Source organism: Lethenteron reissneri, chromosome 72 (assembly GCF_015708825.2).
Source record: "Lethenteron reissneri isolate LAM-NWPU_2019-01 chromosome 72, ASM1570882v1, whole genome shotgun sequence".
Taxonomy (NCBI): Eukaryota; Metazoa; Chordata; class Hyperoartia; order Petromyzontiformes; family Petromyzontidae; genus Lethenteron; species Lethenteron reissneri.
Window position 1 is genome coordinate 1 of NC_083850.1, and position 17,295 is coordinate 17,295.

The window sequence follows — 17,295 nt, forward strand, 5'->3', positions numbered from 1 at the left end:
AAACTCTCACATGTTAAGCTCTAACATAGTGAAACGTAATATTATAACCTATGAACTACAACCATTGTAACGCTGTAAAAGAATATTACCTATTGGGTTTCACTCCCTCGTCGAGAAGGCCGCTCTCTTCCTTTTCTAAAGTTACATGCTAATTTCTCTGCATTCACTTTAAATCGAAGACAACGTTTTTCCATTTATTCAAAATAAGCGCACAATTACACACTGAGATGCACTTACATATTCATGCATGAAGCACAATGGGCACATTACCCTTCGGTATGTTAATAGACATGCGGATTGTGCCTTCCAAAATTAACAATCGAATGCAAATATCCTGAAAGACAAAGAATTGGATCCTAGGGGCGGAGTTATAAGGCGGCTCAGAAGCAGAGCTCAATGCCATTTCGAGAGGGAACTTGATGAGGTTGGACGCTCGACTCGTCGCTCTGCTGATCGCCCTTCAACCGCGAGACAACGCAGCCTGCCGAGCACAATTGCTGAGTCGACATTTAGGCGACTTTGCGTCGGGAGAGTTCGTGGCGACATCTTCAGACGGGTTCCAGACATCGATATACCGTGAATCTCCAAGTAAGTGTCTATTTTCGCGGATAAACTCTTAAACGTGTTCGTCGTCAAATTAGCGGGATTTTTTTGCGTCTCGGTTAGACGCGAGTGTCGTTCTTGTTTTAGCAGTTAACAAAATCCAAAACTCAACGCTAAACATCCTTGTGGCCGATAGCGTACTTTTGACTCGGTAACACCGCTACTGTTACTACGCTCACATGGAGCAGAGACGCTCTCCACAGCCCCATGCACACGGAGGCAAGAAGCCATTCAATTGCTCTGTGTGTGGGAAGTCCTTTTCATGGCAATCAAATCTTAAGAGACACCAGAGAACACACACGGGCGAGAAGCCGTTCCTGTGCTCTGTGTGTGGGGATGCATTTACACGGGCATCAACTATTAAAACTCATCAGAGAACACACGGGCGAGAAGCCATTCCTGTGCCCTGTGTGTGGGAAGGCATTTGTACAGTCATCAACTCTTCAAACTCATCAGAGAACACACACGGGCGAGAAGCTATTCCTGTGCTCTGTGTGTGGGAAAGCATTTGCACGGTCATCAAACATGAACAGGCATCAGAAGGTCCACAATGATAGGAAACTGAAATCAAAAGCTGAAATTCAAGGTGCTGCAATGAGTCCTGAAGAAGTTTCCACCTTCGATCCCATGCAGTTGGATCCCGAGAGATGGCTGGATGTAATGGAGTGGCTCGAGAGTCAATCAGAGAGCTCGGGGTGACTGAAAAAAAATTACGTCATGTGGTTATATCTATTAAGCCGTATCGAGTACTTTTGTGTGTAATTTTGACCATTTTAGTTTTACAGTTTTTGTGAGAGTTTAATTACGTGCCCAGTGGTGGTTTGTAATGTTATCGGATTACTTGCCGAAGTGGTGTGATGAGCACTGGTTGTGAGAGGGTTCAATTGTAGTCGTTAAGTGTTCCTGTTGAGCTAAAGTTGGAATGCGTCTGTAGTTAGATCTTTACTCAACATTTTAAAAGGTTTTTTTCAAGTATATAGCTTTTTTTGGTTGGTAATAATCGACTTTAGATAGTCGATTTCAGGATGTACATTGATGACGCGTTCGTTGGATATATGGCCTTGACTTCAACATAGACGCACAGTGAACAAATGTGGTGAACTAATAAGGAAATCATGGGGAATGAAACTTTAACGCTTTGGTATTCCTGGAACGGATATGGTTTGCATTGTACTGGAAATGTGTGAACATAGGACATAACAAATATTCCATTCGAGTTTTGACGTAAAAATTATTGCAGATGAATAAAAACGATTTTTTAACAAATGTTTGTCCGGTCTTTATTTTATAATGTTCCTAGCAAAAACATGTTAAGATAATTTCAGATGGAGGATGTCCGTCACACAAGTATGTCGGGGATAAACTGTACTCTATAACATGTCAACTGTAATACTATGAACGATAACACTATTAAACGATTATAAACTAGTGTTTCAATTTATAACCATATAAACGGAGCTAAGGTATTATAATATCATTAGAAGCATTAGAATCACAGTGTGGTCGTATAAGAATCGCTAATATGTATGTATAGTGTACGTGCAAGGATCGGATAAAAATTATTACAATTACAACATGGTCATATGCAATCACGATTTTCACTGCTAGATGTCATCGATTAACAAGACGGAATATATTTATATAAATACACGCACAAACCCATTATAAACGCATGCGATTATGAATCGTTACAATTTTATAACAATCACAAATTGTAACAAAGCGAAATTCCAACAAGCAAAACACCACGCTCACGTGACGAATTCTTAAACAAACTGCAACACTCAAGTGACAGAACTCAACAAAAAAACGCCGCAATAAAAAGAACCACATCAATGGACAAATTCTAAAAACAGACAACACACGCTTGTTAGTAGCTGTTAGAAGAAGACAACACCTAGCACCTTCAACTATACACATCATACAGCCAACTCGTAAATGGGGCGGTATATGACAGCCTTCGCTGCTGTCGACGGGGCCAAGCAGCGAGTGTGTGGGGGCCGTTGGCCCCCGGGGTCCCTCCCGCCTTCATCCCCTATTCCGTTTACGTTACCCCACCTCCCTATTACCCGCTACGGTTTCGCCGGCATTCGAACGCGACGCCCCTACTGTTACAGCCTCGCGCCGCGCTCCCACGCTGCGAGCATACGTGCGCACAGCATTATCAATCAAACGCCGTGCTCGCAGTATAGCCCTGTGCGGCACGTTCCCAATGCGCATCCGTATCCGACACGTAACGAACGTACGCACACACACACACCGCTTCGTGCACTCCAACTCCACACGGACTACTCAAGTTACGATCGCGCACCTGTATCACACACGGAGTGAGCACACACGACACCCACTCTCGCACCGCTCTGCGCAGCGCTCCCCCGAGGCGAGCTGCAGCACTACAGAATCACTGCGTACACACGCGCACTCACACGCTCACACTGCACGACAAGATCACGCGAGACCACGCTTCGCTATTAATGATTTATTATATGCTACCTGCGAATTGATGTTGAATCAGTGAGTCGACGAGGCTGGCCTATTCCACTAAACCTGTACCTATTCCCTATTTATCGGCTTACGATACCCTACTTCACCTCCCTACTCACTGTTTGGTGCCCGCGGAGGTTCGCTGCTCTCTGCGCTAACAGCGTACCTCGATGCGTCGCACGGACGTCCGGGTCGCTGGCTGGAACTGCTGCTGGTCCGCTGGCCTGGAGAGAAGCGAGCCATTTCCCCTCTCCGCTCCTCTATTTATCCTCCCTACCTCAAAGGGGATGCTGCGCTGAACAATGGGCTCGTGCACCCCAAGCCCGCGCACGGCGGTTCCCGGGCGCTGTTGATATGCTAATCAGTGAGCGACGTTGGCGGCGTACATCCTAATTACTCCCTTACCCTTCCTAACAATGGGGCCTGCGCGCTCAAGCGCAATTATCCCAACCCTCCATGACTATGCGCAACAGCCCCTGTGACCCCGCTATTCATGCTGTCCCGTGCCTCCCCTGCTTGCCCCGTCGACCCGTGGGTGTGTGTGTGGGGGGGAATGCGCCTCAACCGCGGTGGCCGAATGCCCCACGCCGCGACCACACCATATTAAGGCCGGCCGCAGCACCGCGGTGCCACGTAGCACGGGGGAGGTCATCCAATTCCCTGATCGCCGGAAACCGTGAGAATTAATCCCGATAAGAGTCTCTCGGATAAAAACCGGTCGGCCAGGCGACCTCCCCTCGGAGCTCTATGGGGGGGGGGGGGGAAATGAGTGCGGGTGTGTTCATGTGAGGTGAGGTGAGGGGGACGCGGGGTCGGCTCCGTTGCTTGGTGGTGGCGAGGTCGGGGATTTGGTGCCTGCCGAACGGCTTCGTGGCGGCGGCATCACATAGCCCCCCAAGGTGCCAGTCCCCGTCCCGGGTTGACTGGAGCACCTCGCTTGGGCCGCGCCCACGAGGAAACGTTGCGGGGTCCGGGGGATCCGTCCGGACCTGGTGGCTGGCCTCGGGGCGGGTGGTTCCGTCCTCTGTAGCTCCTGCGGCGGTCTCCTCCTCCACTCCAGCGGCTCTCCCCGTCCCCCGGCACCTGTGGGCTGGGGCACAAACTCAGCAGCGGAAGGGTTTAGTGGCCGTCGTCCGCGCCGTCTCCGGACTGGATCGGGGCGTCTCGGGGACCAGGCGGGGCCCATGTAGTGTGCGAGGCCCCCCAACACGAGGGGTGCGGGTACTCCGGGATTTCGGGGCTTTCGGGTGACGGAGTCCTCTCTCGCCGGGGCCGCTTTCCATGGTTTTAAGCGGCGGACATTGACCACCGTCTCTCGACCCCTCTCCCCGCCGTAAATTAGTACCGTCCAGGGGGATATCTGCCGCACCACGGTCCAGGGTCCCCGCCAGTAGGTCGTCAGTTTCCCCACCTGCCCGGCCCCGACGCGAGGGGTGTGTAGCCACACCTTAGCGCCTGTCAGGAATAAGGGGGGTTCCATGCGGGGTCGGGTGCCCTGTTCCTGCCGCCGATGCGCGGCTTCCCCTTGCGGGTATGCTCGGCCTCGGGCTTCTCGCAGGGTCTCCAACAGGTGTTCCACGGGGCGGCTTCCCTCCTCCGGCTGGGGGGAAGGGACGCCGAATAGCAGATCTGCGGGTAAACGAGACTCACGGCCGAACATCATTAAAAACGGGGTTTGTCCCGTCGACGTGTGTACGGTGGTGGCGTAGGCGAAAAGGGCGTAGGGGAGGTGTTCGTCCCAATCCCGTTGATTTGCGGCCGCCATACGTTTGAGTTTCCTCGCTAGGGTCTGATTCATGCGCTCTACCATACCGTTCGCTTGGGGGTGATACGCTGTGGTTCGGTCCTTCTGGATTCCGAATTCTCGGCACAGTGCCTGGAACAGCTCGGCCTCGAACTCGCTACCCTGGTCGGTGAGGACTCGTTCCGGGATCCCGTGCTTGAGTACGTAATGTTCTACGAATGCCCGGGCCACCACCAAGGCCGTTTTATCAGGGATGGCCACTGCCACGGGGTAGTGGGTGAAATACTCTACTGCGACTAGAATATACCGGTTGCCTCGATGGGATCGTGGGAATGGCCCCTGTAGATCGATCCCGACCAGCTGATTCGTGCGGCTGACGCGGAACGGCCTTAGGGGTACCTGGTATCGTGCCGGTTTCGGCCCGCACTGCTGACAGGCGCGGCAGCCCTGTACCCAGGCCGCCACGTCTTGTGCCAATTTGGGCCAGAGATACTGGCGACGCAGGGTCTCTCGAGTACGTCGTTCCCCATCGTGGCCCCCGAGTGGGTGGTCATGCACCAGCCGTAGCAGCTGGGGTCGCACCTGGGCAGGAACACAGATGCACCCCGGCTGGCCGGCCTCGGTTAACTCCCGTACCACTCCGTTCTGCACACACAACCGGGCATACAAACCGCTCCAGGGTCCTGGTAGGGCGCTCTTTTCCTCCCGCAGTGCCGCCTCCACCGCCGCCAGATCCGGATCTCGCTGCTGGGTCTGTCTCAGCTGCTCATCGTTTAGGCCCGGGAAGGCGCAGCCGACGTCCTCCTGGATCCGTCCGATCGGGTCCCGAGCCGCGGGTCCCGCGCTTGCCGGGCGGTCGACGGGATCCTCAGTGCCACCTGTGAGGGTCTCTGTGGCGCACACTGCACTCTCTCTCGCTGGGGGGGGGGTCAGTGGCCGCGGCCTCTCGGGGGTCCGTTGCCTGCCGGCAGCGTCCCCCCGTGAAACACGGGCAGGCCTCCTCCGTTCTCGTCTCGGCGTACACCGTGGGTCGCCTCGACAAGGCGTCCGCGTTTGCATGCGTCCGGCCAGCCCGATACTCGATTTGCAGGTTGTACTCCTGCAACTGCGCCAACCACCGGGCCATCTGCCCCCGCGGCTCCTTGAATGTAAGAAGAAACTGCAGAGCATAATGGTCAGTGCGTACGCGACATCTCCTGCCGTACAAATACGGCCGGAACTGCTTACATGCGAAAATCACGGCGTACAACTCTTGGCGGGTCACGCAATAGTTCAGCTCGGCCCCACTCAGGGTCCGGCTGGCGTACGCGATGACTCGTTCCGTCCCATCCTGTACCTGTGACAACACCGCGCCCAGCCCGCTGCTGCAGGCGTCGGTGTCCAAAATAAAATCGGTGGTAAAATCGGGGAAAGCGAGGGTGGGGGCGTGGGTGAGGTGGCCTTTGAGAGTGGTGAAGGCCGTCTGGCAGGCCCCCGTCCACTGATAGGGGTGCTTAGGGGAGGTGAGTTGGGTGAGGGGGTGTGCAATCTCGCTGAATCCCTTTACAAATCGACGATAATAGGTGGCGAGCCCCAAAAATGATCTGATCTCCGTCAGATTCCTTGGCCGTGGCCACTCCACTACGGCGCGTACCTTCTCCGGATCGGTGCGCACGCCTGCCTTGCTGACGCGATGCCCGAGGTACCCCACCTCGCGTTGTGCGATGTAACACTTACGTGGCTTGAGCTTGAGATGAGCCGCTCGCAGTCGCTGGAACACCTCTCGTAGCCTGGACCAATGCTCAGACAAAAATCTACTGAACACGATCACATCGTCCAAGTAAATCAGGCACTGTTCCCATTGCAAACCCCGCATCACCAACTTCATCAGCCGCTGGAACGTCGCGGGTGCATTGGTGAGTCCGAACGGGAGTACTCGAAACTCGAATAATCCCATCGGGGTGGTGAATGCGGTTTTCGGCCGATCCTCCTCCGCCATCTCCACCTGCCAGTACCCGGACGCGAGATCGAGGGTGGAAAAATATCGCGCTCCGGCGAGGCTGTCAAAAGTGTCGTCGATGCGGGGTATGGGGAAGGCGTCGCCGAGCGTGACTGCGTTCAGTTTACGATAATCGACGCAGAACCGGGTTGACCCATCCTTTCTCGTTACTAGTACCACCGGGGCTGACCAGGGGCTCGCCGAGGGCTGAATTATGTTATCGCGAAGCATGTCCCCAACCGCCTCTTTGATCTGGGTGCGTTCGGGTGCGCCCACTCGGTACGCAGGGAGTTTGATGGGTCGGGCTGCACCGGTGTCAATTTGGTGCTTAACAAGGTCGGTCCGACCAACGTCCGAGTCGTGTTCGCTGAACACGTCGGCATACTCTCGCAGTAACTCGCGCAGCCGATCGGCCTCTCCCTTAGGTAAGTCCGCCCATGGCACATGTAACGCGTCGAGCAGGGGAACGACCTCGGCTCGGGGAGTCGGGCCGACTCGCCAGGCCAGGTCCTGCTCACCCTCAGGACGACCGGGGTCCTCAGCCCAGAGTGCGAACACCGAGTCGTTAGAGTGGCGTGCGTGCAGGGGGTGTATTGTGGCTATCGGGGTGCGCCGTCGCAGTATCGCTGGGGTATTGTGGGGGTTAAACATCCGCATAAACAATCGGTCCCCATCTGTGTTTACCAACGTGGCGGATCCCACAACCCCATACCGTTTTGCCAACTCCGGGTGAGGAGTTAGCATTACCTCCCCTGATGGTCGGAGCGCGGGGTCGGTGGGGGATGTTGCCACCGGCACCAGCATCTCGGTGAGCGGGCCGATGGTGACTGCCGTCGCCAGGATAGCGGCCACAGGTGCAAAGCGGGGGCGCGTTGGTTCTCGTCCCAGGAACGGTATCCGCTCGCCGTTGCTCTCCATGGTGGCGCATCGCTGGCGGGGTTGCACGTTGAGTCCCAGCTGTTCTAAGAGGTCGGTGCCTGCGATACACTCGTGACACAACGCACTCGACACGTTGAACTCCTGGGTGCACACCTGGCTGCCTATGCGGACCTCTAGGGTGGCTCTCCCCAGCAACCCCATTCCGGCTCCGCTCGCCGTGTGCAGCGCGCGGTCCGGGGCCTGCAGGTGACGCACGTCGACCCCGATCGCGCTGCAGTGCGCTGCGCTCACGAGCGAGGCCACCGCCCCCGTGTCCAGCAGGATTCGGGTACGCACTCCGTTTACCTCCCCTTCCACCAGCGACGTGGCCCCCGTGATCCCCGCCACCAGCTCCCGTAGCCAGTCGGCAGGAGTCACCGTTTCCGTGATTTATTTTGTTTTATTTCTACCTACGTGACTTTACCGAAAGAACCAAAGAGTATGGATTCCTGCAGTCACAGACATGTTACATGCATATATACTTACTACATACAGACATGTTAAATACAGACATGATACATGCATATATACTTACTACATACATACATGTGTAGGGATGTTGGAGAGAGGGCCGTTATGCATGGCAGCCTATGGGAAAGAAACACAGTGGGCGGGGCTACGTGTGTGCACAGGGAGATGCCCTCTGCGACGTCCGAGCCAGACACCCTGGGGGGGGGCTGGTTCGGCGTTACGATCCCCCGGGGCCCCACCCCTCAAGGAGGGTTGGGTATAAAAAGGGGTCGTTATATGGGCTTAGTCAGTTATGTTATAGTTAAGCTAAGAAGTCGGAAGACGTCGTAGCTAGAGCCCTGGACTCCCCCTGATCGCCGCCCTTATCAGGGCCCCACGGGATCAGGCTCGAGCCAGTGGCGTGGTCCCGTGAACCAGAGCCAGTGCTCTGGGACTCCGGGTACCGAGCCCGATTACCAGTGTCGGGCCAGACAGCCTCCCCTAGCTCTTAGTGGAGGACTCAGGGGATAGGCTATGGATAGCTAGGGGTATTCCCTGAGTTATACGGGTGAGGGGGCCGCTACCCCCTCTAGGGCTGTCCTGTACTGGCAACTTGTTAAATAAATATACGTGTGCCTCAACTCCGTTGTCAAGCGTCCTCGACGGGTACTTCATCTGGTGTCAGAAGTGGGGTAAAAATGGAAACGCGCCATACAGCTCGGACCAGGGTACCACAAGAGGAGGACGCCGCGGAGATCGCCGAGCCCGAGACAGAGCAACAAGATGGGGTGCAGCCGGAGCCTGGCGCCTTCTCACCGGGACGTCAGCATGGAGAGGGGCCGCAGCCAGATGCACTACGACTGGCTCACGAACGGCTGGCGGAGCTACTTTATGCCGCTGCCGCCACACTGGAAGGCATTACGCGGTTGGGGGCTGGTGGTCCACCGCAGGGCGAGGAGAACCGGCGGCCGGAGCACTTTCCCGCCATTTCAGCGACTTCACAATTTGAATTTCCCGCCATGGACGCCGCGGCTGTTCGGGGCGTGGCCAGCTTAGACATCGGCTCCGACATCGCCGTCGCCGGGGCTGCAGCGTCATCGCAGCCGAAGGATGCGTCATCGCTGCCGCGACAGGCGATGCCATCGGCCAGTCGCGCCGAGGCACCGCCAAAGGGAGGTGAAAGCAACCTGCGGGAGTCCACATCGACCGCTGCGCTTCACCAAAGGCTGCCCCCGCTGAAGGAATTCATCGGTGCGGAGGGTGACTGGGGCGGCTTCCGGCGACGCTTCCTCGCCCATCAGGAGATGGCGCGGTGGTCCGACGAGGAGGCCCTTTGCGCGCTGCCGGCGCTCCTCGATGGGGACGCGCTCGCCGCACTCACGTCGGCGCCAAAAGAGAAGCGGGCTACACTACCAATGGCGCTACAGCTGCTGGCCGGGGTCTATGGACCTTCAGCCGAATGCCGTCAGCAGTTCTACGATCGCAGGCGGGGTGAAAAAGAGTCGCCTCTGGCTTTCCGGACAAGTCTTCTGGCGCTGGCAAAAACAGCCTTTCCCCGCATGGACGACGACGGCGTGGACGCAATGGTCGCGGAGAAGATCCTCCTCTTGGCGGACGACCTCGACATCGTCGTCATCGCACAAGGGGATGCAGAAATGACCTCCCTCCAGGCTGCGCGACTCCTCCACGCCAACCTTCTGCAGCAGCGGCGAAAGGCAAACAGGGCATCGGCTGGGCGTGCGGTGGCTGCAGCCACCCTTCCGTCAGAAGAACTTTATGCCGTCGACCATCGACGGCAACAGACGACGGGGGCGCGGCCGGGTCGGGACGGGCCGAGGCGTTTCGACCGTCCATCATCTCCATCGGCGCTCCCGCGGTGCTTCAACTGCGGCATCCGGGGCCATGTCGCCTCGGGGTGCCGTTCTCCTCGACAGCGGGGGACGACGCCTCGACAGGACGCCGGCCCTCCTCTTCCTCCTCCCAAGCTCCAGCACCATGATCCGGCGAGTCGCGGCACCTCACATGTTTGGCCAACGCACCCACCTGTCGCACACTCTCGCACCGTAACGAACGGGGGGCCGGTGGGGCGCTGCGATGGACCGGCGCGGATCACTGCGGGGACTCAAATCGAGCCCGAGCGGTGGTCCGTGTTGGCCCATCGCGTGGTGGCCGCGGCGTCGGGATCGTCGGCCGTGGTCGGTTACATTGATGGGGTGGAGGTACGCATCATAGTCGATACAGGGGCATCGGCGACAATTATTTCGGAACTAATTTACAATATTCTACCGGTGCAGAGCCGTCCTTTGCTACCGGTTAATGTCCCTTTCTATGCCGCTAACGGGGGCTCTCTCGGCATCGTGGGACAGATTCGAGCGCAAATTTCTATCGGGGACATCAAATTGTCGGGGCCGATTTTTGTCTCCTCCTCACTGGCAGTTCCGTGCCTGCTGGGGACGGACTTCTTGGGCAGGATGCCAATTCGTATTTTGATCGACCAAGGATGCATTGAGCTTCCGTCGGGGCGACGTATGGCGTTCCTGCCTTCCCCTGTAGCGACTCGGACGGCGTTCGCGACGGTACCGGCGTTCGTCGTAAAAACAGTGCGTGTGCCGCCGGGGGCACAAATGCTGGTACCTCTTAAACTTCGTAGGCCCTTCGCTAAGGGTGTTGGGGATCAGGGTGTTGTGCTGGGGCCGTCTAGGGCCGGGGTTAATGGGCCTCATTTAATTCCGGCCCAGACCATCGTAAGGGGGGACGAGGATCCCTTCATCGCGGTCCTCAATGTCGGGTCGCAGACAGTAGTGGTTCCCCAAGGGACTGTGCTCGCTCACGCGACGCCGGTGCCCTGCGAGGAACCTGCCGTGAACCACATTGACACTGCTGCTCGGACGCACCCGCATTCGGACGGCGATGAAGGGTGGCTCGACGCGCTTTGTGCGGGATCGACGAACCTGTCCAATTTAGAGCGCCAACGGCTTAGATCGCTGCTAAAGGAATTTTCCGACGTTTTCAGTCGGAATAAATACGATTTGGGTTGTACTCACCTGCTGCGTCACCATATTGACACGGGTGACAGCGCGCCTATTCGCCAAAATCCTTTTCGGTTGAGTCCCGCCGAAAAGGACCATGTCAAATCGGCTGTCGATGACATGTTAGCCGCCGACATTATCTCTCCCTCTACCAGCCCTTGGGGAGCACCGATTGTCCTGGTTAAGAAACAGGATGGCTCGTTGCGGTTTTGCGTAGATTTCCGTCGCCTTAATAAGGTTTCGGTTGCCGACGCATACCCGCTCCCACGGATGGACGAATCGCTGGACGCCTTGGCTGGAGCGCGATTCTTCTCCACAGTAGATTTACTTTCGGGATTCTGGCAGCTTCCTCTGGACGATGATTCGAAGCCTAAAACCGCTTTCCGTACACCGCACGGCCTGTTCCAATTCAACCGGTTGCCGATGGGCTTACACTCAGCGCCGGCAACCTTCCAGCGGTTGATGGAATTGGTTTTGGCTGGATTGCAATGGGAATCGTGCCTGATTTATTTGGATGACGTAATTGTTTTTGGAAGAACCTTTGACGAACATCTCCAGAGGCTGCGGGCGGTTTTCCAAAGGATGCGGGCTGCTAATTTGAAATTTAAGCCCCAAAAATGCTATTTGTTTCGCGAGTCAGTGCGTTATTTGGGGCACATCGTGGGGCGCTCGGGTATTGCTACCGATCCCGCCAAAACGCAGTGTGTCAGCTCCTGGCCAATTCCGACCTCGGTGGGGGAGGTGAGGAGTTTTATTGGCTTCGCTTCATATTACCGACGGTTCGTCGCTAATTTTGCTACAATTGCCAAACCCCTACATGCTTTGACATCAAAAGGGGTTCGGTTCCACTGGGGTCGGGATGAGGAAGTAGCTTTCTGCTCCCTTCGGGATGCATTGGTGAAGGCTCCTCCTTTGACTTACCCCGATTTTTCGAGGCCGTTTTTGCTCGACACCGACGCGAGCAACACAGGTATCGGAGGCGTGCTTTCCCAGGTGGTTGATGGCGTGGAACGGGTGGTTGCGTACGGCAGTCGGGTGTTGTCTCCAGCGGAGCAAAAATATTGTGTCACCCGTAGAGAACTGTTGGCAATTGTTTTCTTCATCCAACAGTACCGCCCATATCTGTACGGTCAGCATTTCACTGTCCGTACGGATCATGCGGCACTACAGTACGCCCTGAAGGTTCAACAGCCATCGGGACAATTGTCCCGATGGCTGGAGGTCCTCCAGGATTTCGATTTTGACACCACCTATCGTAAGGGCATTCGCCACACAAATGCGGACGCTCTGTCGCGCATGCCAACCACCTCCGAATGCGCATGCCTCCTGGGGTCGGGGCGTTGCAAGCCAGCTGGGGACATGACGGTTCCAGTCCTGGCGGCCGCCGCCGATGTTGACACATCGCTCCCCGATGAGATCGGGAAACAGGGAAGGGATTCCCTGCTTGGGTTGCCTGTGATTGAGTGGGGACGCCTCCAGATGGAGGACGCCTCCCTCCTCGCGCTGCGTCGTCGCGCCAGGGAGAGGGGGTGTGGGACGGGTGATGCCGACAATTGGGAAATACACGCGGGCTTGCTCATGCATTGGGACGGTAAATCCCACCGTCACCGGCTGGTAGTTCCTGCGGGGTTACGGGGTAAGGTGGTGTGGGCTGCTCATGAGCGCCTCCTCCACCTGGGTACCCAAAAGACCCTCGCCTCGCTCCAGCTGGATTTTTTTTGGCCGGGCATGACACGGGATGTCACGGATCTCCTGGCAGCATGCCCCCGGTGTGCGCAACGCAAACCGCCAGCTCGGGAGTCGAACCCGCCGTTGCAGTCCATCACAGTCTCCAGGGTGAACGAACTCGTAGCGTTGGATATCCTGGGGCCGTTTCCCGCCACCCCTAGGGGCAATAGATATTTGCTAACAGGGGTCGAATACTTCACACGCTGGCCTATGGCCTGGCCCCTGGCAAATCAGTCGGCAGCAGCCATCGTGGACGCCTTTGTCCAAGGCTACGTCATGGACAAAGGTGCTCCGGAGCGGCTGCTGACCGACCAGGGTAAAAATTTTTCCGGGAACCTCCTCAAACAAGTCTGTGATCTCCTAGGTACGAAGAAGATTCGTACCTCTCCCTATCACCCACAAACTGACGGGATGGTCGAGCGTCTGCATCGTACCATCACGTCTATGTTGTCGCACCTGGTTTCGGAGTCACAGACCAATTGGGACTTGCAAATTCAAGGGGTCCTGGCAGCATATCGATTGGCCCCCCATGCTGCCACGGGATTTTCACCCTTCTTTCTCATGTATGGTCGCGAACATGACCCACCTGTTCGGGCACAGCTGCAGATCCCCGCGCCTCTAGGTAAAATTAAATTGGACGAGCACGTTAAATTTAACCTTCAAAAGCTAACTGAGGCGCGGGATGCTGCCATGCTCAATTCCCGCATGCGCCAAAAGGCGAATGAGCGCCTCAGACTCGCGCGCGCGCACGTGCTGCAGTGGAAGCCAGGGGACAGGGCATGGCTGCACTGTCCCCAGGTACCGCTTGCAACCTCCTCGAAACTGGTACGGCCATGGCGGGGCCCCGTCGAGGTGGTCGAGGTTTTGCGACCGCAGTGCGTTCGTATCAAGTGGGGGAGGCGCCGGTGGTTCGTTCACCCCTCTAGACTAAAACCCTTCGTTGCGGTGCGGGACTCTGCTCCACACGCGCAGGGCCAAGCATGTGAGGGGTCGACCGACCCGGAGGGTCCGCCTCTGTTGATCTCACCTGACGTCTTGCCGGTTGCCCCGCCCCCAGGTTCTCCCGGAATGACGGGCTCGCGCACATCCCTCACGGGGGATGCCGAGGGTCCCGCCACTCCAATTGCGGACTCGCCTCGGATGGGACAGCGGCCACCGAATGGTCCGCCATCTGAGGTTGGCCCTTGTGACGGGCCTGCGGCAAGGACGCGCGCTAAAATGCGCAGACTCTTATAAAAACACTGGAACGCGAACAAGAAGTGAAAACGAAACGAAAATAAGAAGAAAATTTTTTTTTTTTTTTTTATTTTTTTTTGCGTTTTCTGGTACACTTTCGTGTGCTATTGTTACTGGACGCTGCGTTCGTGTGGCGCTCTTGGCGCGTTGTTGTATTATGGCTGTGTGTGTGTGTGCGTCTTGTGTGCGTGTTGTGCGTGCGCTGAGGGTTCCGGGAAATGTACATATCTTGCCTCTACGGATTTCGTATTTATTCGGGGGGGGGGGGGCGCGTCGGTTTGTTCTCCCTTTAGGGGCATTGTTAGTGTTGTTGTTCAATTCTCGTTCTGTTAAATGGAAAAAAATGGGGCACACACGGGGGGAGTCAAGGGGTAAAGATTCATTTGTTGAAATTGTTGCAGCCGGGACGGCTGCGAGCTATGCGGGGGGGAGTGATGTAGGGATGTTGGAGAGAGGGCCGTTATGCATGGCAGCCTATGGGAAAGAAACACAGTGGGCGGGGCTACGTGTGTGCACAGGGAGATGCCCTCTGCGACGTCCGAGCCAGACACCCTGGGGGGGGGCTGGTTCGGCGTTACGATCCCCCGGGGCCCCACCCCTCAAGGAGGGTTGGGTATAAAAAGGGGTCGTTATATGGGCTTAGTCAGTTATGTTATAGTTAAGCTAAGAAGTCGGAAGACGTCGTAGCTAGAGCCCTGGACTCCCCCTGATCGCCGCCCTTATCAGGGCCCCACGGGATCAGGCTCGAGCCAGTGGCGTGGTCCCGTGAACCAGAGCCAGTGCTCTGGGACTCCGGGTACCGAGCCCGATTACCAGTGTCGGGCCAGACAGCCTCCCCTAGCTCTTAGTGGAGGACTCAGGGGATAGGCTATGGATAGCTAGGGGTATTCCCTGAGTTATACGGGTGAGGGGGCCGCTACCCCCTCTAGGGCTGTCCTGTACTGGCAACTTGTTAAATAAATATACGTGTGCCTCAACTCCGTTGTCAAGCGTCCTCGACGGGTACTTCACATGTTACATGCACATATACTTACTACATACAGACATGTTACATACTTACGACTGTAGTGAGATTCGAAGAGGACCACGGAGTGATTCGAATAATTCGAATGCGATTCGAATATCACACTTCAATGTAGGTTGTTCTAATCTATAACACTAGTTAATAATGTTGTTGTATAGCCTTATAATGTATAGCTCATAGGTTATATTGTTAGAGTTTACTATAACACTAGTTTACAGTATTTTGTATATTCCTCAAATGTATATGCTAATGTTTAAGTTATATTGTGAGAATTCATAATGTTAAAGTTCACAGTGTGAGAGTTTACAATGTAACAGTATATCGATCGAGGGCGTTGATCTGGTAGGTTTGATCAGTTTTTTGTTTTAAATAAAAGCCGTTATCCTATCACGGGACACCAACATGCTGCGTATATAACAGTAACAGAAGCAACTACGGCAGCTACGAAACCGTTCGATGGCAAAGCAGCGACTTCTGCTTCTGCTCCAACTGCCGCCCGCCTGTTTGCACGCCGACTCTGCTCTCGTGGGACCCAACACGTTTATGGAAATAATTGAGATGATCCTATCTGAGTTGAGATTTGAGCGACTAAAGTTTACTTTGTTTAAACATAACTTAGTGTAGGTTAGTGCCATCGGTGTTTAGCGAATACTACCGAAGAATTAGCTGACTCATTATTGACGTAATTTGTCATAATATTGGTTGATTAAGGAGAACAAGACACAGGCCATGTCGACGAATTCTTATTATTATATAGAGTGTCTTTACCTATTAAGCTGTCTTGAGTACTTTTGTGTTTAATTCTGACCCTTTAGTTTTACAGTTCGTTTGAGAGTTTCTTGACGTGCAGGTGGTGATTTTTGATTTTGTCGGATTTAAGTCTTCCTGTTGAGCTAAAGTTGGAATGCATATGTAGTTAGATATTTACTCAACATTTTAAACGGGTTTTTTTCAAGTATAAAGCTTTTTTTGGATGGCAATAATCTACTTTTGGATGTACATTGATGACGCGTTCGTTGGATATATGGCCTTGACTTCAACATAGACGAACAGTGAACAAACGTGGTGAACTAATAAGGGCATCATGGAAAATGATACTTTAACGCTTTGGTATTCCTGGAACGGAAATGGTTTGCATTCTACTGGAAATGTGTGAACATAGGACATAATAAATATTTCCTTCGAGTTTTGACGTAAAAATGATTGCAGATGAATAAAAACGTATTTTTAACAAATGTTTGTCCGGTCTTTATTGTATAATGTTCCTAGCAAAAACATGTTCAGAGAATTTCAGGTGGAGGATCACACAAGTGTGCCCTTAACCAGGCATCATCTTGGCTGTCTACCCGATTAACACGTGTTCCTTGAGGGGAAAGGTCCCCGTAGTTAATTGTTCATCAACATACCAGTCCTTAATTCCGAAGTATGTCGGGGATAAACTGTACTTTATAACATGTAAACTGTAATACTATAAACGATAACACTAAACATTAAACGATTATAAACCAGTGTTTAAATGTATAACCATATAAACGGAGGTAAGGTATTATAATATCATTAGAAGAACACTGGTCGTATTGGAATCGCACTCTGTTCATATGTATGTTTAGTGTACGTGCAAGGATCGGATAAAAATTATTACAATTACAACATGGTCTTATTACAATCACGATTTTCACTGCTAGATGTCATCGAGTAACAATACGGAATATATTTATATAAATACACGCACAAACCCATTAGAAATTCATGAGATTATGAATCTTTACAATTATTATAACAATCACTAATTGTGACAAAGAGAAATTCCCAGAAGCAAAACACCACGCTCACGTGACGACTTCTTAGACAAACTGCAACACTCAAGTGACAGAACTCAACAAAAAACGCCGCTTTTAAAATAACAACATCAATGGACAAATCCTAAAAACAGACAAAACACGCACGTTTGTAGCTGTTAGAAGAAAACAACACCTAGCACCTTCAACTAAACACATTATACATCCAACTCGTAAATGGGGCGGTATATGACAGCCTTCGCTGCTGTCGACGGGGCCAAGCAGCGAGTGTTTCAGAATCCGTGTCATCACCCGGCCACAGC